The sequence below is a fragment of the Symphalangus syndactylus genome, chromosome 4 (assembly GCF_028878055.3).
Source record: "Symphalangus syndactylus isolate Jambi chromosome 4, NHGRI_mSymSyn1-v2.1_pri, whole genome shotgun sequence".
Classification (NCBI taxonomy): domain Eukaryota; kingdom Metazoa; phylum Chordata; class Mammalia; order Primates; family Hylobatidae; genus Symphalangus; species Symphalangus syndactylus.
Genome location: NC_072426.2, coordinates 132606375 through 132633160, shown reverse-complemented (window position 1 = coordinate 132633160; position 26786 = coordinate 132606375). Strand labels below are relative to the sequence as shown.

At 36.3% G+C, this 26786-nt stretch overlaps 1 protein-coding gene across 11 annotated transcripts in view; it reads right to left on the bottom strand.

The window, feature by feature from the left end:
• Positions 1-26786, bottom strand: part of RAPGEF2 (Rap guanine nucleotide exchange factor 2) — a 256394-nt gene that overhangs the window by 120207 nt on the left and 109401 nt on the right. The window contains exon 1 of one of the 11 annotated variants that reach the window (XM_063638336.1): positions 25997-26109. The exons of the other annotated variants lie outside the window; for them this stretch is intronic. The gene's annotated coding sequence lies outside the window, so the exon portion shown is untranslated. Of the gene's footprint in view, positions 1-25996; positions 26110-26786 lie in introns of those variants that run through there. 11 annotated transcript variants of the gene reach the window in all.

Here is a 26786-nt window from a genome sequence, read left to right as displayed (position 1 = left end):
AATGTTTTAAGAAAAAGATACTCAACTTAAGACTTTATTTCTATGGTAAAGTGATTTCGGTTGATGTACTACTAAAAGCTCATTCCTCCTGAAAACTCTGCACGAGTGAACACAGACAGAGCACCTTTGCCTTATCTGTGGTGAATTCCCACGTTAACAATGGTGAAGATTTATTGTTTCTGACATAGGGATATGCAAACTAGAATCAAGAACAGAGAATTCGGGTGAAGCTCTTTTTGTTAATGTAACACCTCACTCATTCACAAAAATCTTTCCTTCCAGTTAATTTTTTTTTTTTTTTTAAGAGACAGGGTCTCACTCTGTCACCCAAGCCACAGTACAGTGGCACAATCACAGCTCACTGCAGCCTTGAACTCCTGGATTCAAGCAACCCTCCTACCTCAGACTCCCCCAAGTAGCTGGGACTACAGGTGCGTACCACCATACCTGGCTATTTTTTTTTTTTTTTTTTTTTAATTTTTAGAGACAAAGTCTAGCTATGTTGCCCAGGTTGGTCTTGAACTTAGGGCCACAATCAATCTTCCCTCCTCGGCCTCTCAAAGTTCTGGGGTTACAGGTGTGAGCCTAATATTAAAATTTTTGGTAATCATATTTAATAAACTTATCTTTAAGAAAAAATGCTTTAAAATTCTACCAAAAAACTATTTCACTGAACAATTTTTTTCCAAGTTAATTAGGCACTCTCAGGGACTCCTATGAAAATTCTTATTCCATTTATAATCGTCTTTATGTCATAGTAATACATGTTTCAAGTATTAGGAGCCAAGTCATGTAAGAGGAAGAAAACAGAAAAGCCAACATTCTCATTCTATCATCTGCAATCTCTAGCAAACTACCTTGACCACATCATATGATAAATTTTATTTGTTTACAGGTTATCAGGTTAGACTAGGCCATCACTTAAGTCCTTTTCCTTAATAATAATTATCTGATTGTTAAAGATAATTAAGTCCTTTTCCAAAATCGTTTCTGGCCAGGTGCGATGGCACATGCTTGTAATCCCAGCATTTTGGAAACCTGAGGAGGGCTGATCACTTGAGCCCAGGAGTTCGAGACCAGCTTGGGCAACATGGTGAAACCCCGTATCTACTAAAAACACAAAAATTAGCCAGGCATGGTGGTGCCAGCCTGTAGTCCCAGCTACTCAGCAAGTTGAGATGGGAGGATCACTTGAGCATGGGAGGCAGAGGTTGCAGTGAGCCAAGAATGTGCCACTGCACTCTAGCCTGGGCAATAGAGTAAAACCCTGTCTTGAAGAAAAAGTTTCCATGAAAATCAAAACCAGCATCATATTTAACATATTTGAAAAAAAAATTTTAAATATTCATATATACATTCACACATATATGCCCACACAAACACACACATTACAGTACTTTTAAGTGAAAACATTTGACAGGAACAACATAGTAAATCTATCTTCATGTTACTTCTCATGCAATTTAAATGACCTGAATTTTTAAACATTTCTTTTAGCTTACAATTAAATACAACTGAAATTCCATAACTCCTCAATATACACAAAAGTTTGAGTTTCTGAATCTACCTATTTGCAATTTAATTTTTTAAAATGAAGCTTATAATTATATACTACAAATTAATAAATAATCTCAATGTGTTAGTAAAATATGTGGCAGGTTACAGACTTGGACAAGTTTATAAATATAGTGGTCTAATGTTTATCCGTTTTTAAATGTAACAGTAAAAAATCATAAATGTTTGTAATGTATACACTGTTCATATAATACTTGATACAAAAACATATGCTAGAATTGTTTACAAATTTTAGCAGCAAAAGGTGTTAATGTTCACATAAATAAACTATATAACTGTTATTTATTTTATATATAAATCTAGTACCATCTTCACCACTCCAGGACTTAGGGTGTAAATCCTCTTACCAATTAGTCATTCGTTCAACAGAACTTTATGGCTAGGAAGTCACACTTCAAGTTGCACTAGCACACTATTACTTTGGGGATGAAAAGTTTACATTTCCTAAAATGTGCTATACAAAAACATTTCCATGAGAGCTTTTCAGAGAGTCAGTTGCACTAGAGCCTGATGAAACTTTTTCAACCATAAAAAGACTTGAGTTCTATAAACCGTCACAAAGATGTGAACAGGAGAAACTGCAGACTCTCCATCAGATATATTTATTGAATAAGCTGAATGGAAAAAGCAATGTGCACAGAACACTCATTAGCAAGGGAGAATATATTACTTCATTTATTCAACAATCTATGTTTTCAAACACAGCCAGGAATGCAGAAAGGAAAAGCAGCCTCAAAGGAGCCAAAGAGTAGGTCATGAGTGCACACGCTAGGCCTGATCAGTGACAAAGCCTCTGAGCTCTCTCACAGAGATGATGTGCTCTTAGCTCACAAACCAGAAGCTATAAGGTTGGAAGAAACAGACAAAGAAGTGGAAAAAAAAAATGTTAGCTAGAAATTAAGTCCACAAGTTACTTTTGCTTCTGCTCTCTGATTCTTTGAAACAATACATAAACAAAAGTAAGTAAATATGATTATTTACTACATTTTCAAAAATCTTTGGCGAAGTTCTACACGAAACTGTTTGAAAAAATTCAGCTCTGGAAAATAAGGACAGAGACTTCAAAAAGGCAACAGATGAAGATGTATAGGAGATAAAGTACCTCATAGACAATATAAAGAACAATCCTTTAAAATATTTTAGATTACTTAGTGGAAAAAAATGGTGCAAAATCTTCAGGATTGCAAATAACAAATACACTTTGAGAGAGTAAAACACAAAACCGAAACAGTAAGAATAAAGTACAAGACATTTTACAAAGAGTGTGAGTGCAGGCAAGCTGTAGAGGATCCAGTGTGCACAATGAAATGCTCTACACTGAAAAAGTGATCAAATGCACACAGCATTTAATATTATACTAAACAACAGGTTCTCAGCTTTCAGTTAAAAGTTATTAATAAAAACGAAGTCTTTGAATGCATTAGCAGAGCAAGATGCTTACACAAGTAAAATTATAAACAAAGACAAACTTTGAAATGATGGACACACAAGGAAAGAATCAAAAACAATAATTACAATACATGCCCTTATAGAAAATCAAATCTATAAAAGGGTATTACCCTGGAAGAGTGTCTAAGGGGAAAAACACAGAACTGAAAAGTTTCTCACAAAAAATTCAGGGAATCCAAAGGGCTTTCCAAAAGACCAGATGCATAAATTAAGATAATTTTTCATAGGCTGGGCACGGTGGCTCATGCCTGTAATCCCAGCACTTTGGAAGGCCGAGGTGGGCGGAACACTTGAGGTTAGGAATTCAAGACCAGCCTAGCCAACATGGTGAAACCTCATCTCTACTAAAAATACAAAAGTTAGCCAGGCATGATGGCAGGCACCTGTAATCCTAACTACTCAGGAGGCTGAGGTAGGAGAATCGCTTGAACTCAGGAGACGGAGGTTGCAGTGAGTTGAGATTGCACCACTGCACTCCAGCCTGGGTAACAGAGCAAGACTCAGTCTCAAAAATAATAATAATAATAATAGGCTGGGAGCAGTGGCTCATGCCTATAATCCCCACACTTTGGGAGGCAGAAGCAGGCAGATCACCTGAGGTCAGGAGTTTGAGACCAGACTGGCCAATACATGGTGTGAACCCAGGAGGTGGAGCTTGCAGTGAGCCGAGATCACACCACTGCATTCCAGCCTGGGCGACAGAGCGAGAGTCTGTCTCAAAAAAAAAAAAAAAAAAAAATTAGCTGGGCATGGTGGCGTGCACCTAAAGTCCCAGCTACTCGGGAGGCTGAGGCAGAATAATCACTTGAACAAAGAAGGCAGAGGTTGCAGTGAGCCGAGATCGTGCCACTACACTCCAGCCTGGGTGACAGAGCAAGACTCTGTCTCTAATAATAATAATAATAATAATATTTCATTAAGTCCTATTACACCAGCTGAAAGCCAGTATCCCATAAGTTTCTAAAATAATCATTTTTTAAAAACTTAGAAATAATACAATTAAAGAAGAACTTGGGTAACTTAAGTGTACACCTACGATCCTTCATCAAAAAATCAGAAGTAGGTAAGGATTGTTCTAAACCATGTGACTACATTCTGATCCAAATGTGATTGCATCCAGTTCCTTGGTGCCACTGTCAGAAATGGACTCTTAACACTATCAAATACAGCAGTTTCTTTTTAGTAAGTCTTATAATAAACTACACAAGGTGATCTACAGATTCAACATACCCTCTATCAAAATTAGACCAGTCTTTTTTACAGAAATGAAAAAGCTGGTCCTAAAATTCATATGGAAATTCAGGGAGCCCTAATTTGCCAGGACAATCTTGAAAAAGAACAAAGTCAGAGGACTCACACTTCCCAATTTCAAAACTTACTACAAAGCTACAGTAATCAAAATAGTGTGGTACTTAGGCCAAAAGGATAGAATTGGGAGTCCAGGAATAAACTCATACATCAATGGTCAATTGATTTTTTGTGTGTGTTAAATTAACATGCCTTTTTATTCCTTATGGGTTTTTTTTTCTAATTTTTTATTTCCATAGGTTATTGGGGAATAGGTGGCACTTGGTTACATAAGTTCTTTAGTGGTGATTTGTGAGATTTTGGTGTACCCATCACCCAAGCAGTATACACTGCACCCAATTTGTAGTCTTTTATCCCTCACTCCTTTCTCACACTTCCCCCGAGTCCCCAAAGTCCACTGTGTCATTATTATGCCTCTGTATCCTCATAGATTAGCTCCCACTTATGAGTGAGAACATACGATGTTTGGTTTTCCATTCCTGAGTTACTTCACTTAAAATAATAGTCTCCATTCTCATCCAGGTTGCTGCAAATGATTGACCAGTTGATTTTTGACAAGGATGCCATATCTGTTCAATGAGAGAAGAACAGAGTCTTCAACACATGATGGTGGGATTACTGGATTTCACATGAAAAAGAATGAAACTGGATCCCTACCGCACACGATACACAAAACTTAAAATGAATCAACAAGCTAAATATAAGAGCCAAAAGTAAACTATTAGTAAAACCATAGGAATAAATCCTCATGACCTTGGAGTTGGCAATAGATTCTTAGCTCTGGAAAATAAAAGCATGAGGAATAGGAGAATAAACATAGATAAACTAAATTTCATCAAAATTAAAAACTCTGCATCAAAGGGCCTTATCAATTAACTGAAAAGGCAACCTGCAGAATAAGAAAGTATTTGTAAATCACATATCTGATAAAGATTCAATATTCAAAATATATAAAAGTCTTAAACAACAAAAAGACAACCCAATGTAAACTTGACAAAGGATTTACATAGGCATTTCTCCAGAGAAGATACACAAAGAGCCAATATGCACATGAAAAGGTCCTCAGCATCTTTAGTCATTAGAGAAAAGCAAATCAAAACCACAATAAGATACCATTTCACACCTGAAGCCACATGCAAATGAGATATCAGGATGGCTACAATTTTTTATTATTTCCCTTTTTCAAGAAAGCAAAAAGAAAGAAAAAAATATAACGTGGAGGACTTGGAACCCTGTGCATTGCTAGTGGGCATGTAAAATGATACAACCACTGTGGAAGACAGTTTGGCAATTTCTCAAAAATCTAAACATAGAATTAACATATGACACAGCAATTCTAGCCCTAGATAAATACCAAAAAGAACTGAGGGCAGGAACTCAAACAGATATTTGTACACCAATGTTCACTGCAACATTATTCACAGTAGCCAAAATGTGGAAACAACCCAAGTGTCCAACAATGGAAGAACGGATAAACAAGCTGTGGCATACGCACACAAAGGAATATTATTCAGCCATATAAAGGAATGAAGTTCTGATACCTGCTACAACATGGATGAACCTTGAAAACATCCACTAAAGACAACAAGCCAGCCACAAAAGTACAAATATCATATGATTCCACTTACACGAAATATCTAGAATAGGCAAATTCATAGAGACAGAAAGTCGATTCAAGGTTGCCAAGAGTTGGAGAAAGCGGTTAGGAAAGCATAATGGTTTTGGGGTTTCCATTTGGAGTTACAGAAAAGCTTTAGAAAGAGGTAGCGCCACTAGTGGCACAACAGTGTGAATGTAATTAATGCCACTGTAACACACACTTAAATGTAACCATACATTTAAAAATAGTTAAAATGACAAACTTTACATATTTTTTACCACAATAAAAAAAAGCTTAGAAAAGAAACTACAGACAGGATATTTGGGTTTATTGGCAAAAATCTGGGACTTGAATAAGAAAAAATAGAATCTCTATTTTAACAAACAGCAAATCTTAGGAACAAAGGAAGAGTTATGTTTAATGACAGACAAACTGGGAACCCATCTCTTTTATATAATTTAACAATGAAGTAATAGACATTGGGTGAAAGACCTAGTTAGAGACGGGCAGAAGGTAAACAAATATGGCTGAAAGACAGGTCGAGTATCCATTATCCAAAATGCTTAGCATCAGAAGTGCTTCGATTTTGGATTATTTTGGATTTGGGAATATTTGCATGCATAGGTGGAGCATCCCTACTCTGGAAATATGAAATCCAAAATGCTTCAATGAGCATTTCCTTTGAGCACCATGTCAGTGCTCAAAAAATTTCAAGTTTTGGAGCATTCTATATTTGAAATTTTTGGATTAAGGATACAACTTAATCTTTATTTTAAATCAAAGTTTAGAAGAGTCAATTATATGAACATTTTTCTTTCCCCTAACATTAATCTCATTTTTTCTTTATCTATGGTCATATATTTGAGGTTATTTCTTTTTTCTCTCTCTACAAAACATATATTATTTCTAACATATATACATGATTCATGTGAGAAACTTTTGTTTAAATTTAACATATAATGTATTTGTGAGAATATATTATATACATAACATATAACACATAAAATAATGTGAGTAATAATATATATTAACATACAGTCATGCATTGCTTAAGGATGAAGATATGTTCTGGGTAATATGTTGTTTGGCGATTTTACTGTTGTGTGACCATCACAGAATATACTTACACAAACCCAGATGGTGTAGCCTACTATAAACCTAGGCTAGATGATACAGCCTATTGCTCCTAGGCTACAAACCCATACAGAATGTTACTGTACTGAATATTGTAGGCAATTGTAACACAACGGTATTTGTGTATCTAAACATCTAAACATAGAAAAGGTACAGTACAAATACCATATTATAATCTTCTGGGATGATCACTGTATATGTCGTCCATTATTGATCAAAACATTACTACACAGTGCATGACTACATGATATTATTTCTGACATATATATTATTGTGCTATCTATTCTTCTTCCAAATGTTCACTGGACACATAACAGAATCGATATTACCAATATAAACACAGTAATCTGTAATACAGAGTTTACAGAAAAACTCACTAAATATAGTCCCTTTTCTTAAGTAGTTTATATTCCATGGATGACAAGTACACAAACAGCTATAACTCAATGACAAGTTGAGAAGTGAGTTTCATTGAGAGATGAATTCTCAATGGCCAGGCTCACTCACTAGCTAGTTGAGTGAAAAACACAAATCAGCATTTGTAATTCAGAAGGCAATTCAAATTCAGCAAAATTACAAATGACCATAAAGAGCTTTAGGGTTATCCCCGCAAAGATCTGAATGTCAAACCTATAAAGATCTGAATGTCAAACCTATAAAGACCAAATCTCTTCAGGGAGCTACTGCCAGAACTTCAACTAGTAGGACATCTGCTTCTTTGAAATGGCACTCATAATACCACTTACCAAGATAAACAAGTATTTTAAAATTTCAGAATCCTTAATTTTTAAAGATATATAGCTTATCTTTTCTACTTTGAATTAAAATATCTTTCAAAAGTTATTTCTGGTCTTCTAGTAGTTTCAGTCTTTGTGTGTATGTGTATTTGTAGATAAGACATGCTATTAACACATATGTATTAACACACATATATGAATAGCTGTCTTTCAAAAACAAGAAAGATGCAGGTTAACAGTTATCAATGAGAGTTAGCCTGAATATTTTAAAAACCTGTCAGTTCTTTCTAACTAGACACCAGCATTTGACAAGAGGTGTCTAATTAGAGGCCATAAAGTCGGAAAAGGGGGTGGTGGAAGGGAGAAGTATGGTATATGTGTTTTAAGAATGCTGATAGTCTTCTCCTTCTACACAGAGTGAAAATGTGGTCACTATGGTCTATTTTAAACCCTTCTAAATTGTTCTGTATAAATACACTGTACACCTTGCCTTTCAACAATTCAATCTCAATGTAATTTCAGCATGTCCTTAAAATCTGATATTAAACAACCACAAGATGACAACTAGAAGTGATGCAGGTTCACTTCTGGTCAATCTTTGAGTTCTCTGCCGTATCAAAAAAGAAAAAAAATTAAGCCCACCAGTAAATGATTATTGAAAAGACCACTTGCAGCATATGAAACAAATTACTCCTAAATGCTAGTACTCCCTCAGTATGACTAAGGAACAATTGCTCTAAAAACAGTATAACAATTCAGACTTTCATTCCCGTTAAATTTTTTGCTGAAGTTTTTATACAAAACAATTTAAAAATTAAGAATTAAAATTGTTAGCAAAATTGAAACTAAGTTAAATATTTCTACAGGTGCAAATGGTATGACTCTGTAATACCAAAAATATGAAGACAAAAAATTACTAAGTAGTCTTCCATATAATATAAAATAGAGAAAACGAAACTTGCCTTCAAGACTCCCACACCGCATGAAAGTTTGAGAATGTGAAGTCTTACCTAGTTTTCGTAAATACCCACAGGCAACGAAACACCAGACAGGGTGTTGCAGGTGTTGTAAGGCCAAATTGTCCGAAGTTTCTGTGACCACATTTTCCTCTCCCAAGTTGGGTCAAGAGCACTTTCTGCCAGTGTGAGCTTTCCACGAAAGGCAGTCACAGAGCATAGAAGCCTCTTCTATCAGTGTCCCTAATCTTGCCCTTTGTATGGGCCTCCACATTCTTCTTGTACGTCAGAACTACCCAGTGGAATGCAATTCTCAGTATCGGAATGTAAACTTATTCAAGTCAGCCTACACCCAGCGAGAGAATACACAGGAGTCAAGCAGATATACTGGTGGGCAATCCTAATTTACAAAATGATTAAAAACATAATACTCCAATATATCAATTTTTCACACCCCTGTTTCCAGAAAATGATAGGCAATTACTACATTTCATTTTCTTCCTTAAAAAAATCTAAGTAACTGACTGGACTGATGTTCCTAAATCAAAACCAATTTATTTGTTTAGGACTTACAAAAAAACAATCACATAACATTGTCTTCAGACAGCACAGTGGCAATTAAATTAGGGAGGAAAAGCTAACAAGTAACTGCTGATGCCATCAATTCCATTCTCAAAAATTAGTAACATATATAAGAATAAATTTTAATATAAGTATAAAAGGAAAGTGGGTTGACTTTCCATAAAATACATGTAATCTTTTCTTAATAAGTTGACTCATTAGTTTAAGACCCAAAAAAGTAACAGCTATGTTAAAAATCACACACACAACTACACCAAGTACATATATAAATTACATGTATGTGTGTAAATTGCAAACTGCTTCTAAAGCATGGACTTATATTTCAGAAGTATTGGGAAAACTGAACACACACTATACATCTCTAAATTTCCTTCAAGGCTCACTTAGAAACATTCTAACAATCATCACCCCACATAAATTAACAGAAGTTTGCTCCTCTGCACAGTGAATCTCAACATTTCATCTCTGCTTATAAAAATAGAGTACAAGATAAAAAATACACAATATGAAGGCCTTATAGCTGTGCTATTCCCCTGTTCATTCCTCAGTAGTTTGTTGTCTATTTAACAAGCACTAAACATTCGATACTTAAGCTACTAACATTTTAATTCTTTTAAAAAAAATTCTAACCTGCACTGTCTTCAGTATCTTTGAAGAACCACTAACACCAACAGTGCTGTCACCTTCTATAGGAGCTCTTTTCTCTGCAGCACTGAGCACTCCCCATTTCCCTGTGTTTTCTCCCAGTGAGTCCATGCGCGCGGCGTAGCTTGTACAGAGGCCAACATTCCATCTGACGGCTAATTTCCTGCTTCGATGACCCACCCACCTCTCCTGGCTGCAGCTATGTGTTTCGCATGTTGTATGGGCACTTTTCGCATACCAGCCTCATGACCTCAGCGGCTCCCTGACAGACACTCTTTATCAATTTCTATTAATTCATTATCTACTCTCTTGTAAGTCAAGGGCAAGTAGGGAAATCTGCAATGTCTGCTCTCCTCTGAGTCTTCAAGGTCAAATGCTTTGTGCTGGCAATACAATTTTGTTATTAAAATTTACCCAAGCTGTACTACAAACTAGTTGCTCTCTGCCAAAGAGATGCTGAACTGTATATCTGGCCTGAGGGATTATCATGGAAAATACTAGAATAAATTTAAATCAAAACAGCATAGGAAAAGTTAAAAGAGGCTGCTTTTGCTCTCATTTTTCCCTTCAAGAGAAAAAAAAGGTGGCTCTTACCTCAGCTGTATTGGGGTGAAGAGAGCAAGCAGTTTTTCTCTCTTGCCACAATCTAAACCAGCAAAGATCAGTGGTGTGATGACTACACTTTGGTAGTGTCTATGTCCTCGTGACTAAACTGCTAGAGAACAGCTCAGCTAAATTAATCTGCTGCTATCAGTCTACACAGTGGCACAAACAGGTCTCTGCTGATCACAGTGCTTTGTACACAGATGGCAGCTGATCAGTTTGTATAAAAGTTATGGTCCATAACAGCTTTTCTTTTCAGCACGTTGACACATGCCCATCCAATATACTTTTGTTAAACGTTCACCATTTCATTGTGCAAAGCTGGCCATGTACGACTTGTATAGACAAGGAAGCTTAGCTCTAGTATCTTATCTTCAAACGACCTTATTTTTTATAAAATTCTTTCAAGAAGCAAAATAAACAATTACATTAAGAAATAACCAAACAGATCTATGTAACATATTAATGAGAAAAATGGCAGATGAATATAATGAATGATTCAGATTGGCCCTAAGCAAGTAAGAACCTGAACTGATCTCAAGAATCAAACAAGATCTCAAGAATCACAACTAAACATCTGATATTCTTTAAAGCTCTATGTTAATGGCATCAAAACCTAGCCACTAACCTGCCCAAAATTTGGGACACACCATAAGAGAAGTTGAAATGTTAAGTATGTCTTTGTAAGATTGAACCTCAACAAAAATTCAGGTCACTTGAAAAATACTGTATTCATAATTCTTAGAAGTTAAAAGGCCACATGTACAAGAGAGGAAAAGCATAAACTCATACACATATATAATCTTTTACAAAGATATCAAGTAATAAAATGGCAATTGATTTAATTCATCTGAATTAAATGTGGACTTTTCTCATGAGCCCATACTTGTTTTGTAAGTGAAAGACTGTTCTATTTCTGCCAATAACTAACACTGGCAATATTGCTTAACCTCTGTTTCAGAGCTTCCCCCTTATAGATTGAAGTGGTAAAAACCTATTACTTATAATCAAAATATAAAACACCTAGGAATAAATACAATGAAGAATGTGTATGATCTGTACACTAAAAACTACCACAGGGAACTTAACCTTGCAAAGGGAAATTCTAGAAAACTTAAATGGAGACAGAGTTCACAGTTTGGAAAGCTCAATATTGTTAAGATAGTAATCTTTCCCAAGTTGATCTATAGACTCAGTGCAATTCCAACCAAATCCTAATGAACATTTTTTTTGGCACTGATAACCTGGTTTAAAATTTATATAAAAAGGCAAGGACAGAATAAAAACAATCAAGAACAAAGTCAGGGATTTATGCTACATGACTTCAAAAGTGACTATAAAGTTACACAAATGTGGTATTGGTGGAAGGATTGACATGTAAAGCAATGGAACAGAAGAGAGATTCCAGAGACAGATCTAAACAAATATTTTATAGTTAAATAATTTATTTTTACAATTAATTGATTTTAAACAAACATGCCAAGGCAATTTGATGGATTAAAAATATTCTTTTCAATAAACTCTTCTAGAACAACTGAATATCAAATGTAAACCTCAAGCCTTACCTCACACCACACACAAAAATTAAATCAAAATAGATCTCAGACCTAAATGGAAGAAGTAAAACTATTACATTTCTAGAAGAAAAACATGAGGAAACCTTTATGACATCAGGTTAACGAAAGATTTCTTAACAAGGACACTAAAAGTACAAAGTATAAAAAAAAGAGATTGACAACATGGACTTCATCAAGATTAAAAGCCTTAGCTTTCAAAAAGACAAAGTTTTTGTTTTTTTTAAGGCATATGTTAGATTAGGAGGAAATTTCTGCAGAACATAGCCAACAAAATAATTGTATCTAAAACACATAAACAATGCTTACACAACTCAAAAATAAGACAATCCAATTTTTAAACAGGCAAAAGAGGTAAACTGACACTTTGCCAAGATATAGAAACGGCCAACAAACACATGAAAAAATTCTCAGCATTAATCTTCAGAGAAATGCAAAATAAAAACCACAGTAAGAATACTGCCACATATCTACTAGAACAGCTAAGATGAAAAAGACTGACAATGCCAAGTGTTGACAAGGATGTGAGGCAAACAAATCTCATAAACTGCTAGTGTGAATAAAAAATGTTATTGCCACCGTGGAAAACAATGTGGGAGTTCTTTGTACAGTTAAACATACATTTACCATGTTATCCATCAATTTCACCCCTAGGCACCTTTCTAAGACATTAAGGAAAGCATACACCCAAACAGACATTTGTGAATGTTCATAAAAGCCAAAATACGAAAGCAACTCAATCATTTTCAAATTAATGTTTTGTGAAAGATTAATACTGCCTTATTTACAAAATTCAGCAATTTTATAAATCTGGCATCCACTTTATATAAGGATTGACAACATATTGCATGGCTTGCTAAAATAGACCATGAGACATCTCTGCACTGGGTTGGGCAGTACGGCAAAATTTTAAAGTTTTCGAATTCTGTCCCTGTTTGTTACTTTCTAACATAGCTGTAAGTACTCCTCTTTTCCTTCGGTATTCTTTCTATTTACCCAACTCTCCACTGACCCTACCCTGTATCTACAATCTTTCTCAGGTGACCCAGGTTATCTCTTTATATCCCCTGTAGCTCCCACCTATTTGTTAATGCATTAATTAAACATGCCTAAAATCAAGTATCTTCATTTCAACTCTGATACCCACCTACCTCATTCCCTCCAGATTTGGTTATAGCTGTCAAAGTAATTGCTCTGTAGACATCCAAATTCAAAGAACTGAAGCCATCTTTTACTTTTTTTCTTCCCTTGTCTGTAACCTTCAGTCACTAAATTCCACCAATCAGCCCTTTTAAATTATTCTCCATCAACTTCTTTTTCCATGGAAATACTAGTCAGGCCCTTAGCTTTGGGACACAGAGACCATTAAGACAAGGTTCCTGTCTCTGGTTTCAACTTTACCAAATCTTCCAGGGATTCTCTTCTTCTATTGCTCTACCTTTAAAACAGTTACACATCGATTTTAAAGTCATTCACCTACAGCCTCTCTGTTCGAATTTGATTAACCACCTGCTGGTATGCTTTTAAAACAAGACAGTCTAAGGCCCAACTCAGATGTGGCAAACCAAAATCTCTAGGGCGTGGGACTCAGTACTTAGCCCATCCTAAGCCAGGCAAATCTAATAACTGCCTGGTTTGAAAACCTCTACCTTGGGCAATTACTTTGAAATTCTTGCCCCATGTTATCTTCAAACCACCTTTATTGCCTAACACAAGGACTCTAAAGTCTTTTCTATATACTGTCCCACAAGCACGTTCTTAGAAAAATTAAAATTCATGCTTCTTGGGCTTCAGTGGTAATCAAGCAGCTCTTCTCTACTATATTTGAAAGACTAAAATTACTTTATGTTCCGACATAGATAATCAATGAAAAAAATCTGTTTCAGCCACAATGATGCTTTCAAACACAGAATTTCCTACACATAAGGGATTTTAGAAGTTCACTTAAATGCGGTCAGGCGTGGTAGTTCACGCCTGTAATCCCAGCACTTTGGGAGGCCAAGGCAGGCGGACCACTTCAGGCTAGGAGTTCAAGACCAGCCTGACCAACATGGCAAAACCCCTTCTTTACAAAAAGTACAAAAATTAGCCGGGAGTGGTGGCACATGACTGTAATTCCAGCTACTCAGGAGGCTGAGGCACAAGAATCACTTGAGCCCAAGAGGCAGAGGTTGCAGTGAGACGAGATCATACCACTGCACTCCAGCCTGGGTGACAGAGCGAGATTCTGTCTCAAAAAAAAAAAAAAAAAAAAAAAAGTTCACTTAAATGGGATAATGGCTATAAAACCTAGAATATCTTATTCAAAGCCAACTCTGTAGTTCGTGTTCCCAAAATTATGTACGTTAAAATTCAAGATAAGATGAAAAGAGGTAAACAGAAATGGTCTCACGATTCTGAGTAGTAACTAAATTATTATCTTGGACTATATCCATCATGGCAAGAAGAGAAGGAAATATAGATGTCTCTGATACATACACACTAGAGTATATACACGTTCATCCTAAAATATATCTGATTTAGCCTAATGAAATGGAATTTCTTAACTTGAGGTTTTTCTATGTGTAAAACTGAATTAAGTCTGCCTAATGACTGTTTTCTAAATTTACCCTAATGAACCATAAAATGATAATAATAATAAAACACAAGAATGTGTTTGACAAATTTTAACCATTGCCCTCATTTTTAAAACTATCTGAAAATGTTTAATTAATACCAAAGTTATCTTACGGAAATTACACTTACATTCTAAGCACTTTCTAGTTATAACACATGAAAAGGTAAGCGATCAAGAAAAGATAAGGTTAAGATTATCTTGAAATATCTGACTCAAAAAAGTAGATAAAAGTATAACTAAGAAAATAGTGATTTAATGTTTGTGTAGCTCTCTAAATACATGAACATTCAATAGCAGAAATTCCATTTCCCACTTAATAGCAAAAATATGTAACCCCTATAAAGCCATAAGTAAATCTAAGACAATATTTTAAATATTTTGGACTCACAATTCAAAATACTACTTGGTAATAAAAAGTAACTACAGATCCTTTTAAAACCCACGTGACATTTAAATTATTACATTTAAAAAAACAATAATATAAATATCTAAGCTATTCCTTCACTTTATTATTTCAACGAGTACTGTCAATTTACAATACATGGAAAAAATTAAGTGGGTACATAATACAGAATAAAGTCACCTTCTTTAACATTTCAAAATATGATTTTGTTGTCTTCAAATATATATATATATATAATCCAACTCATAATAAAAGGGTCCTTGAACTGTGATTAATTGAACATTTTTATCTTAATAATGACATTCCAATTTCCCAGAGTATAATTTCCTTCACATACCAATCCTTCTTTTAACCATATTCTTACTCTTATTTTCTGTTAGCGACCCCAATACAGACAGTACACTTTCTTAAACAAAAACAAATTTAGCTGCTATGTTATTTTAAGATACACCCTGAATTCATACAAGTGAAACAGTAACTCACACATCCCTCTATCCCTTCTCCAAAAACAACTGGGGCACAGACAAGAGTTATGAGTTCCTTAGCACTTAGCAGTGGGTAACCAACTGAAACATTTTCCAGAGAAAAACAATACTGTGTTTCATTGACACAAAGATCAGACTCTAAAATCTTTATGAAATATAGTATTATTTATTTCTTCAAGAGAAATATAAACACCACTGCAAACAGGACTTCTGGGATGAACTATCACACACTCATTTACAGCAAGGATCACAAACAATGCCCTAACTGAAGACTTGAAGCACCAGGTGACCTGTAGAACTCCATCAACTATACACACAAAAAATATGAGTCCTTGTCTTTACGGCTACTTACTGTGTTAAGACACTACCAATCCCAGTATTCCAAAGGCCACAGAAGCCTGCATTTATATGTACAGCACATCTGCGATGTTGTAGTTATAGCAACCAAATTCCCAACTTGATCCAGCAATTGAACCCTCTCTTTCTAGAGAACAGTTTTGCTCTGGGCATCAGGTATCACATCGGAATATGATGTACAAGACAAAAGAGGGTTCTAAACGATGCTAAAAATCATGTTAGTGTTCCAGGATGAAGATATTTCATACTGAAGCAGAAAGTATGACTAATATCCGAAGGGGGAATATTTTAATATATACCACTGTGACTATTTACATATTTCAGTTTACTCCTTTAGAGACCTACCTTATTTTACATTTAAAGTAGAATATACTTAAAACTAGTGTAACTAAAGTTTCCCTTCAATATCATCAACTCTAGTTGAACCAAGTTGACATTTGTTTCATCATTTTCTTTGTCTTATTTGGAATTCTCTCCCAGCACTTCCTTAAAATCTTTAATATAAGCCTTTGCCTTGTATGTGTCACAGGAATACCAGGACTTGAGTCAACTTTCAGTAGGACAAATAGGAATTACACATGATATAAGAGCTAAATGAGCATGGCTAAGCCGATGTAGAATGTAAGCATAGGCAATTAATGCACTCTGAGAGTGAGGGGGAAAACTGAACAGCAGGTGTAACAGAGACCGTGGGTTCCCTGCTCCAATATCCATTTTCCTCTTTCTCCTTAGAAGGATATTTTTTATATTATTATTTTTAGCTTTAGCAGGGCACATCACATTGCAGAGTAAAAGACTACAGGTCCCAGGATCCTGGGTGGCCTGAAGTAGCCACATGACTACTATTGTCCACATTCTGTACAATGAGATACAAATAGAAATGAATGACACTTCAAGGAATCTGTCTTGGATGGAAAAGGTAACTTTTCTGCTCTATTGCCTTTCCTCCTGCTTCTAGCTTTCAATGCAGACATGATGGCTGGGGTTTGGCAGCCATCTGTGCTATGAACTGACCCTGAAAATGCAAGCCACATGCTAGCACAAGTAGAGAAGAAGGGTGGAAGCCTGTAACCTTTCACCTTTGCAGCCACCACCAAACCATCCTGGACCATCCACTCCCAGGGTCCTTTTCTGTGAGAGAAAAATTGGGTCCTACTGTGTTGTTGCAATTGGTTTTTTGCAACCAAAACTAATTACAACTAACACAGTAAGAAAACCAATATCCAGCAAACACCATTTGCCTTTTTTCCTCTTCTACACCCCTGCAAGGGTCAAACAATATCAATTTCTCATACGCTTTCCCCAGACTCCTCCTTCCCTTACCCTGCAACCTCATTCTTTTCCCTGGTTTTCTCCTCTGTATCAACCTGACATTAAATAAATTGTAGGCTACTGAAAAGTTATTTCTAAAAGGGAATATGTTATCGTAATATTGTCAAACTTTTTAAAGTGATTTTTTTAAAAGGCAAGTCAAAAATATAATCCTGACCCAACAGAATTCAGCCAACATTTATTAAATGCCTGCTGTGTCCTAGGCACTGGGGAAGCAAAGATGAATAATAGAGTCCACACCTTTGAAAATCTCACAGCTTGGTATGGATATGGAATGATTAATCCTGACAGGAATACAAGGGTAAGCTTCCCAAAGAAATTCACAGAGTAGGGGGAAGGTGATAACAATGTGGTGGATATCCCAGACAGACAGAACAGCTTAGACAAAAGTATGTCCAGACCACAGCGATCAGTAACTGTAGAGCGTGTTGGAAGCAACACAAGCTGGAAGCACTTTGAGCTGCCCTGTATGTCTCACCAAGGAGTGTGGATTTATGTTTGGCAGCAGGAAATCATGGAATTCCCAAATCTACCAACTGACCTACATCTCTTATCCTAAGATTATAAAAGAGCATAAAGTGCTTTCGCTCTCTCAAAAGCTAACACCTCCCCGACCCCATCCCACCCCACTGTGGGAATTTCATCCACTTCTGCAAGTACCTCCCCTCTGTCCTGTATCACCTTTGTACCTCTCTCAACTGGATCATTTCCATCAACACACAAACACGTGCTAGTGTCTCCTAACTTTGAAGAAACAAACCCCTCTTGACTTTACAAGTCCAGGCCACCATCCTGCTCTACTTCACAATGAAATTTTTTGATACGATGAAATTTTCTGTTTCACCAATTCTTCTTTCCCCACTGTCTCCTAAACCAGCTCTACCACTTCACTAACATTAGTCCTGTTAGGTCACACAGGACTCTCATGTTGCTAAATCCAAAGGTTATATGTCTCTCATTATTGAATGTCCCTGCAGCACTAGACAAAGTGACCCTTCTCAAAACACTTTTTATCTCTTGGCTTTGATAGCACATGAGGAGGATCTCTCTTTTAGTTCAGCACCACATTCTAAGCAAGCATATAAGAAGCAATCAATAATATTTGTAGGACAAATAAGATAGAAGTATACGCATATCAAACATTGCAGGTGAGCAGTTTAGGACAGAAGTCAGGATAAAAGAGCTCATTAGTACGGACTAAGCACCAAGGTAAGGAATCTCTTGAAAAGACATGACCAATAACCTGGAGTAATGTCTGATTTTAGAAATCAGTTCTCATCATTTTTGCTCATAACTTTTAATAATCCTTTTGGTAAACAATTCTTCAAAGATAAAGTTATGGCCGGGCACGGTGGCTCACACCTGTAATCCCAGCACTTTGGGAGGCTGAGGCGGGCAGATCACGAGGTCAGGCGACCGAGACCATCCTGGCTAACACGGTGAAACCCCGTCTCTACTAAAAATACAAAAAATTATCCGGGTGTGGTGGCAAGTGCCTGTAGTCCCAGCTACTCGCGAGGCGGGGCTTGCAGTGAGCCGAGACCATACCACTGCATCCCAGCCTGGGCAACAGAGCAAAACTCCGTCTCAAAAAAAAAAAAAAGATAAAGTTGGGACACTATCCCTTGTAGTGATTAGGTTTTACACATTAATATCTTAAAAAGAACAATACATATACCGCTCATTCTTGATAAACTATCTACTTAATAATTACTTCATAGGTTAATGCTTTGTAAAACTAATACGGGTATGTCAGTTTTTTTATACCTGTGGCTGCATTAGGTGCAGGGTAAATAAGTGCAGAAGAGTTAGGGAACAGAGTCAAGTCCTAGAGGATGAACTGATACACATACACACAAACAAATATATATTTATGCACATGTGTATATTTTAACTCAGTTGTAGATTCAGTTATACATATATGCATAGATCAAATTGAACATTTTTAGGTTAAAATGGATGGCTCCCTGCCTAACCTAGTACTCTTATTAACTGGCCAATTAGAGGGCCCAATCACCTGCTTCTGCAAAAATAACATGATAATGAGTTGTACAAGACAAATCCTAAGGTAAGCAGCTCTTACACACTTAGTAGCCCTTACTAATTCTTCCATCATCTAACTTTAGGCCATTCCAAATATGAATTAAATAAAGTCTTATGGTTTTCCTTTTCAAGAAAACAACTTCTTTTTTTTTTTAGATGGAATCTCGCTCTGTTGCCCAGGCTGGAGTACAGTGGCATGATCTCGGCTCACTGCAACGTTTGCCACCCGAGTTCAAGCAATTCTCATGCCTCATCCTCCTGAGTACCTGGGACCACAGACTTGTGCCACCAAGCCCAACTAATTTTGTTGTATTTTTAGTAAAGAAGGGGTTTCACCATGTTGGCCAGGCTGTTCTTGAACTCCTGACCTCAGGTGATCTGCCTGCCTCAGCCTCCCAAAGTGCTGGGATTAGAGGCACGAGCCATTGTGCCAGGCCAACAACTTCTAATAATGTTCTCTATAAAGAAACTGTCTAAAAAGCTTATGTATTGCCTCATCTAATCCTATTACAAGTTAGTGATATTTTCCCACGGTAGGAGAAAAGGGTATATAAGACCAGTATATTACTTGTAAAACTCAATGAGGACAGTTTTAACATAATTGGTAGTTTTTCCTTTTTCCCCTCCATTCCTTCTTCAATCACCACCCTCCTACCATGCTTAATCTGCATTCCAGCTGTGATTTTTGCCAATACCTGAAAGTAAATCTTACGTGAATATACAACTTCCAGAACTCCATCCCTCACTTATCTTTATGCCTTTTGGATATGTTTAATGTCCAATAAAGTTACCCTTCTGTAACATAATTCACTAGTGAGTTATTTTTAAAATGCCATACTCCTTAAGGCGTCTCCAATAAGTCATTGTATGACTTATAACAAATGTGTACTCTTTCAAGAATACGATTTTCTAATCCTATATAGCTCTTTACATGAAATAAGAAACACTTAAATTTGTCTTCACATCCAAGTGGCCAATAAACATATGAAAAAATGCTCAACATCAATAATTATGACAGAAATGCAAATCAAAGCCACAGTGAGATACCATCTCACACCAGTCAGAATGGCTATATTAAAACGTCAAAAAACAATAAATGTTGGCCAGGCTGTGGAGAAAAGCAAACACTTATATCCTATTGGTGGGAATGTAAATTAGTTCAGACATTGTGGAGAACAGGTTGGAGATTTCTCAAAGAAATAAAAACAGAACTGCCATTTGACCCAGCCATCCCATTACTGGGTATACAACCAAAGGAAAAGAAATCATTCTACCAAAAAGAAACCTGCACTTGCATATTCATCTCAGCACTATTCACAATAGCAAAGACATGGAATCAACCCAGGTGCCCATCCGTGGTGGACTGGATAAAGACAATGTGGTACACGTACACCATGGAATGCTACACAGCCATAAAAAAGAATGGAATCATGTCTTATGCAGCAACATGGATGGAGCTGGAGGCCGCAACACACAAACAGAAAACCAAATATCACATGTTCTCACTTATAAGTGGGAGCTAAACATTAGGTACTCATGGACATAAACATGGCAACAACAAACACTGGAGACTACAAGAGCGAGGAGGAAGGAAGGGGGCAAGAACTGAAAAGCTACCTATTGTATACTTTGCTCACTATCTGGGTGATGGGTTCAATCAAACCCAAACCTCAGCATCAAGCAATATAGCCTTGTAACAAACCTGCACATGTACCCCCTAAATCTAAAATCAAAATCAAAATTAAAATAAATAATCCCACTTGAAAACAAACAAGTAAATTTGTCTTCAGTCTCTGCCACATATAGAACCACTCATCCATTGTTTTACCTCCTTTCACTACTAAAAAAAAAACTTGAAAGCTCTCAGAGCAATCACTTAACTTATCACGTAGCACCGGCAAGCAGAAAGTAGGCCTGCAATTTTTAAACTCAAGTAGCTCATTGTTTGTCATGTGAATCATAGTGAGAATAGTATTTCAGCCTCTCCAAACTGATTAGTTAAATGTCCTGTTTCTCCACTTATTCTCATTATAGCTGCCAGCTCTAATTTAAAATGTTCTTATTAAGAGTACCACAGCACAATTTTAATTTTTAAATTATGGATACAGTTGGTATCAATGAAGGAGAAGCACTAATTGTAAATGGACACAGTCAACGTGGTGCAAATACACGATACGCACATTTCTTTCAACCTTCTGCCAATGTTACCTGAGACCTAATTTACCAACAGTCCCGGCTTTCCAACCGAGTTATACAGCTTTGTAAAGTAGAGCTCTCATCAATGCCACTATTACCAATGCTTCTGTAACTATTTCACTCCCTAAACTACACTTGCATTCTAGATAAATTGATCTCATTCTTTTGCCCTCACTCAAGCTGTTGGCTATGTTTGAACTGTCCTCACTGAATCCTATCTCTGTGCCATCACTCATGTTCTTTATCATGTCCACATTTTCTTTCTGACCACTCTGCAACAATCTAAATTATAAACCCAACTCAAAAAATGCCCCCTTAAGAGCCACCCTTGATGACCTTCCACATACATTAAAATACCCCTGTCTTTGAAATGATTTTGCATTCTGTATGGTCTTTGCCACGTCAATTTACACTGTACTACTTACTTGTTCAATGACACTGAGGGAATTTTTTCTATTTCCTATGCAACCGCCTCATCGCCCCAAGCAGATACTAAGTTACATGATGGCAGGGGTCGATCATCTTGCTTCTTTTGAATACTCTAGGATTCAGTGTAGAGACCACACAGTAGGAGTGTGGTCAATGCAAGTTTCAATTAATGTTTTAAAATGAGCAGAATAACCCATAGATAAGCATGGAAAGGGCCCTTGAAGCAAACCTCAATTTTGATGGCACTTCACAGTACAGCAGTTCCCACTGCCAGTACATTTTCAGTTATAGATAAAATTTCTTAACGTACTTGTAGTATAGATTATTTTGCCTACTAAGTCTGCTGCCCAAATAATCTGGTATTTCAGACCCTAGAGTCCATGCATCAGAAGCCTCCACTCTCTGTATAGTCTTTGTCCTAATCTCTCTGGTTTCCAGCCTTAATTACCAACCTCCTACTGGCATCTTGGAAGTTCCCAGACTAATAGCTACCCTGGGATTAATTTCCCTTCAACCTTACAGTCCCTACCTGGCCACCACATAAAAGAAAGTGAAGAGATTCCTCTCCAAATGCTCTATATAAAAGATATAAAAAGTTTTAAACTATCAGAGCAATAAAGATGTTGTTTATGATTAAATATGGTACACATGACTATTTCTACTAAAAGGCCCTTCCTTTGAGACTTCTACGATAAAACTGATTTTATTAAGAAAAGCAGATTAAGCATTTCAATAGCAGTGATTTTTTAAGACTGTGACCAAAATAAAAAGAGTTTCTCTGTATAACAATGGTTTGTGTCTTAAATATCTAGCATAGGCCAGGTGCAGTGGCTCACGCCTGTAATGCCGGAACTTTGGGAGGTCAAGGTGGGAGGATCGCTTCAGGTCAGGAGTTTAAGACCAGCCTGTGCAACACAGCAAGAACCCCATCTTTCCCTCCAAATATTTTTCAGATCAGCAGGGCATGCTGGCGTGTGCCTGTAGTTCCAGTCACTTGGGAGGCTGAGGAGACAGGATGCGTTAAGCCTAGGAGGTTGAGGCCACAGTGAGCTAAGATTGCGCCATTGCACTCAAGCCCAGATGACAGACTGAGACCCTGTCTCTTTAAAAACCAAACAAACAACAACAACAAAAAACTGGCAGTGGCTCACACCTGTAATCCCAGCATTTTGGGAGGCCAAGGTGGGAGGATCACTTGAGTTCAGGAGTTCGAGAGCAGCCTGGCCAACAAGGTGAAACCTCGTCTCCACTAAAAATACAAAACTTTGCAGGATGTGGTAGTAGGCACCTGTAATAGCAACTACTTGGGAGGCCGAGGCACGATAATTGCTTGAACGTGGAAGGTGGACGCTGCAGTGAGCCGAGATCGTGCCACTACACTCCAGCCTGGATGACAGAGTAAGACTCCATAACCCCCTCCCCACAAAATAAAAATTGTATACTGTTTTTTCTCCTTTTGCAAATAGGTTTTTTAATGACTGATAAATTAGTAGAAAAAGGCTCTAACTCAATGAGTTAACATAAAACCTAGGTAAACTATCTCCTTCTTTAACAAATAATCTAAAGAGCTAGATACACATTTAGAAATACAGTCTGAACCTATCTTTAATAAATTCCTAGCCTTCTGGAAGTCAGCAGCCAAAAAATAATATATTGGCTCATTATCATAGTGTGACTTTATTAGGAAATAAGCTTCATCATTCATAGTATGGGGTAATTTTAGACAAAATTTTAAATTCCACAATTTCTATTACAATTTTTTTAATATACTGATTTAGGGTAATCAGGGGCAATGAAAATTGTCAATATTTTCCTATCCATTATGTACAATAGCATAAAGCAAAGGTACATTAGAAAACCATTTCTAAATCTGCAATCTCGTGAGATAATCTTCATCTATTGCTTTCTAGCCCCACAGCTGTTGCAAATGATGCCTCTGAAAATATTATGTAGGAAAAACTCCTTCTTCTTACTACCCTCTGCCTGTCAATTATTTTAATAAATCAATCTACAATGACTATGGGTGTAATCAGCACCTCATAAAGTTATGCAGCACACAACCTTACAACAGAGTGTCCACAATTGCTTCACTCACAGATCTGAAAAAACACATCACAGTTTGCACTGTTCCTATATTCACCTATGGCAAATATTCTCTCTCTCACCCCACACACTCCATTCTTAAATTACCTTTGATAGCAATCTTCCATTGATACAAAGAAACTGAATTCATTTTAAATAAGACTTTTAAGAAAACAATAACTATAAATTGTACCTTGCTTCAATACAAGCTGTAATTCAAATAAGAGTTTAGCTCTATCTGAAGGCAACAATATATGTAACAACATAAAATACATGGCATTACAGGCACTTGTATAAATATCAATGTTTCAAAACTCGACAAATTTCTAGTAGATTAAAAATAAAACTCACAAAAACAACATTCATAATCACGGAAACTGCTTGAAGTGGAGAAGAGTGAGCAAGCTGTCACTGACAGTCACATAGGAATTCATAAGCTCTACAAATCTTAACAAAGAACAATACTCACGTTCGAACAACCAAAGTAAAAATACATACCCAAACCACCCTCATCTATCTAGGAAGATAACAAAAACAAAAGAAAAAAATTAGAAAAACACAAAATGCTGACTTAAACTTCAACTGAGGATTTCAATAAGGCTAATTAAATCTGGAAAACAAATGACAGATTTTCTGCCACATATATCATCCTTTTCACCGGATGAAATCACGTGTCAAAACAATTTCATAAGAATTCGTCAAAAATATAAAAATGTTGTTGAAGCTACTTGGGTACTTTCAAGGTGAATTACCCATCAAAACGAGTTGGCACTTTCAAGAGAATGCTCAGTTGACTTATTATATACTGATAACCAATTTCCAGGCTTACATGATGAAAACATGGGGTGAAGAATCATCTGTAAACTAGTTGTTTTATGAAACTGGACTGTCAGTAATACCTAATCCATATAGAACCTCAATATTTTCTGGGAAGAGAAATATACTGAATCACTAACGCCAATCTTCAGCATAACACCATTAAACTCTTTCTCATTAAAACAATCTCAGTCCTATTCCTAAGGCAACATCCCCAAAGGAAACAAACAACTTGGACAGTGCAAATGTCAGCAGGTGTAACATGAAGGAATAACCTATATATAGTACTGGCTTGTCATTCCGTCGGAACCGCTATTCCCTCTTTCACTCTATTAAAGTACTAACTGGCAAGCACTTGACATCCAGCCAGAAAAAGAATAACTTATGTCATCTTTTAAAATAATTAGACGTAGAGTCCAATGTGCTCAAGAAATAAGTCTGAACTACAAGAACTCTTTTTTCTAGAATAGCAGTCTTCTGAACATTAAGTTCCCTTTCCAGAAGTTAGAACAAGCTGTTACTTGACTACTTGATAATGGCTGGTAGTCAAGGACGACCACTACTGGCTTCTTCACTGTTCTAGGGTTTCAGTCTTATGGATTTAGTTTGTACAACAGACCCTGTATTAAGATGACGATAAAGTCACAATCAGTGTTCTTTTTAAGATATAAATTTCAAATTACATTTGCTACAGCATTATTTATAATAAAATGTATCCTTTAAAATTATTACCTAAATTGTGGAAAGTTCAAATAACTGAATGTTAAATAGGCATTAAAAGTTATAAAGAGTAAATCTTTTTATGAAGAATTTTTAATATTATAAGGCAACACATATATTCTTTAACCAGAATAAGGAAGACATTAAATTGTATTTAAAGCATGATCTTAAATACAAGCATATAAGTGTAGAGAAAAAATACTATTAAAGAATGATTATCTTGGATGAGAGGATTTCAGCTGATAATGTTTCTTCTCTTTATTTTTGAAAATGTATGTAGTAATTACTACTTTTATATTAAATTATAAGTAATTTTTAAAATATGCCAATGCTTAAATACTATTTGCCAGCACCTTCTTTTAAGTTCAGAAATAGAGTCAGACAGAACCTCCAAAAAGGGACCAAATAGCAGGTCCTGAGTCGGAAGGAGTGGAAGAGCTTTACGATTCCAATGGAGACATTCCTGCAGAAAACAGAATTCCTAGAATTATCGAAGCTGGCTCACAGGGTCACTCTAGGCTTTCTAGGCAGATTTCCAGGAGGTACAACCACCTTCCATCCTGTATTACCATCGTTTCCTCACTCACAAAATACAGGTAATAACTGTACCCACTTCAAAGGAGAGTTATGGAATTATTTAATATATACAAAACATTTAAAATGGTGCCCGGTAAATGGAAAATACTGTACAAGCTTAGCTATTTTGTCATCATTCTTTTATTACTATTATTTTTACTACTACAATTATTACTATCTCTATTACTACTACCACCACCACCAATGCTAGCATCATTTCTAAGACTATTGCTACTACAGGAACAAGCAGGCAATAGGGCTTCCCTCCCTCATGTGACCATTTTCCAAAGAGACTATGTTTGCCAATTTGACCTCAAAGAAGTAGAAGGGCAAAGAGGCATAAGAATCGCACCCGAGATTATTTTTAATTAGATGCAACGTGCCTCTGGCACTCCTTCACTAGCATTCTGGCCACCAAAAGCCCATTATACTTGCGTCAGCTACCACACCCAGGCTGATCTTTCTCTACAGTGTAAAATTACCTCTCCTTGTTTCAGACTCTAACCTTTTATAAAAATTTGTTCACATCTTTCAAATAGATTCTTAATATGACCCTGACCCATTCAG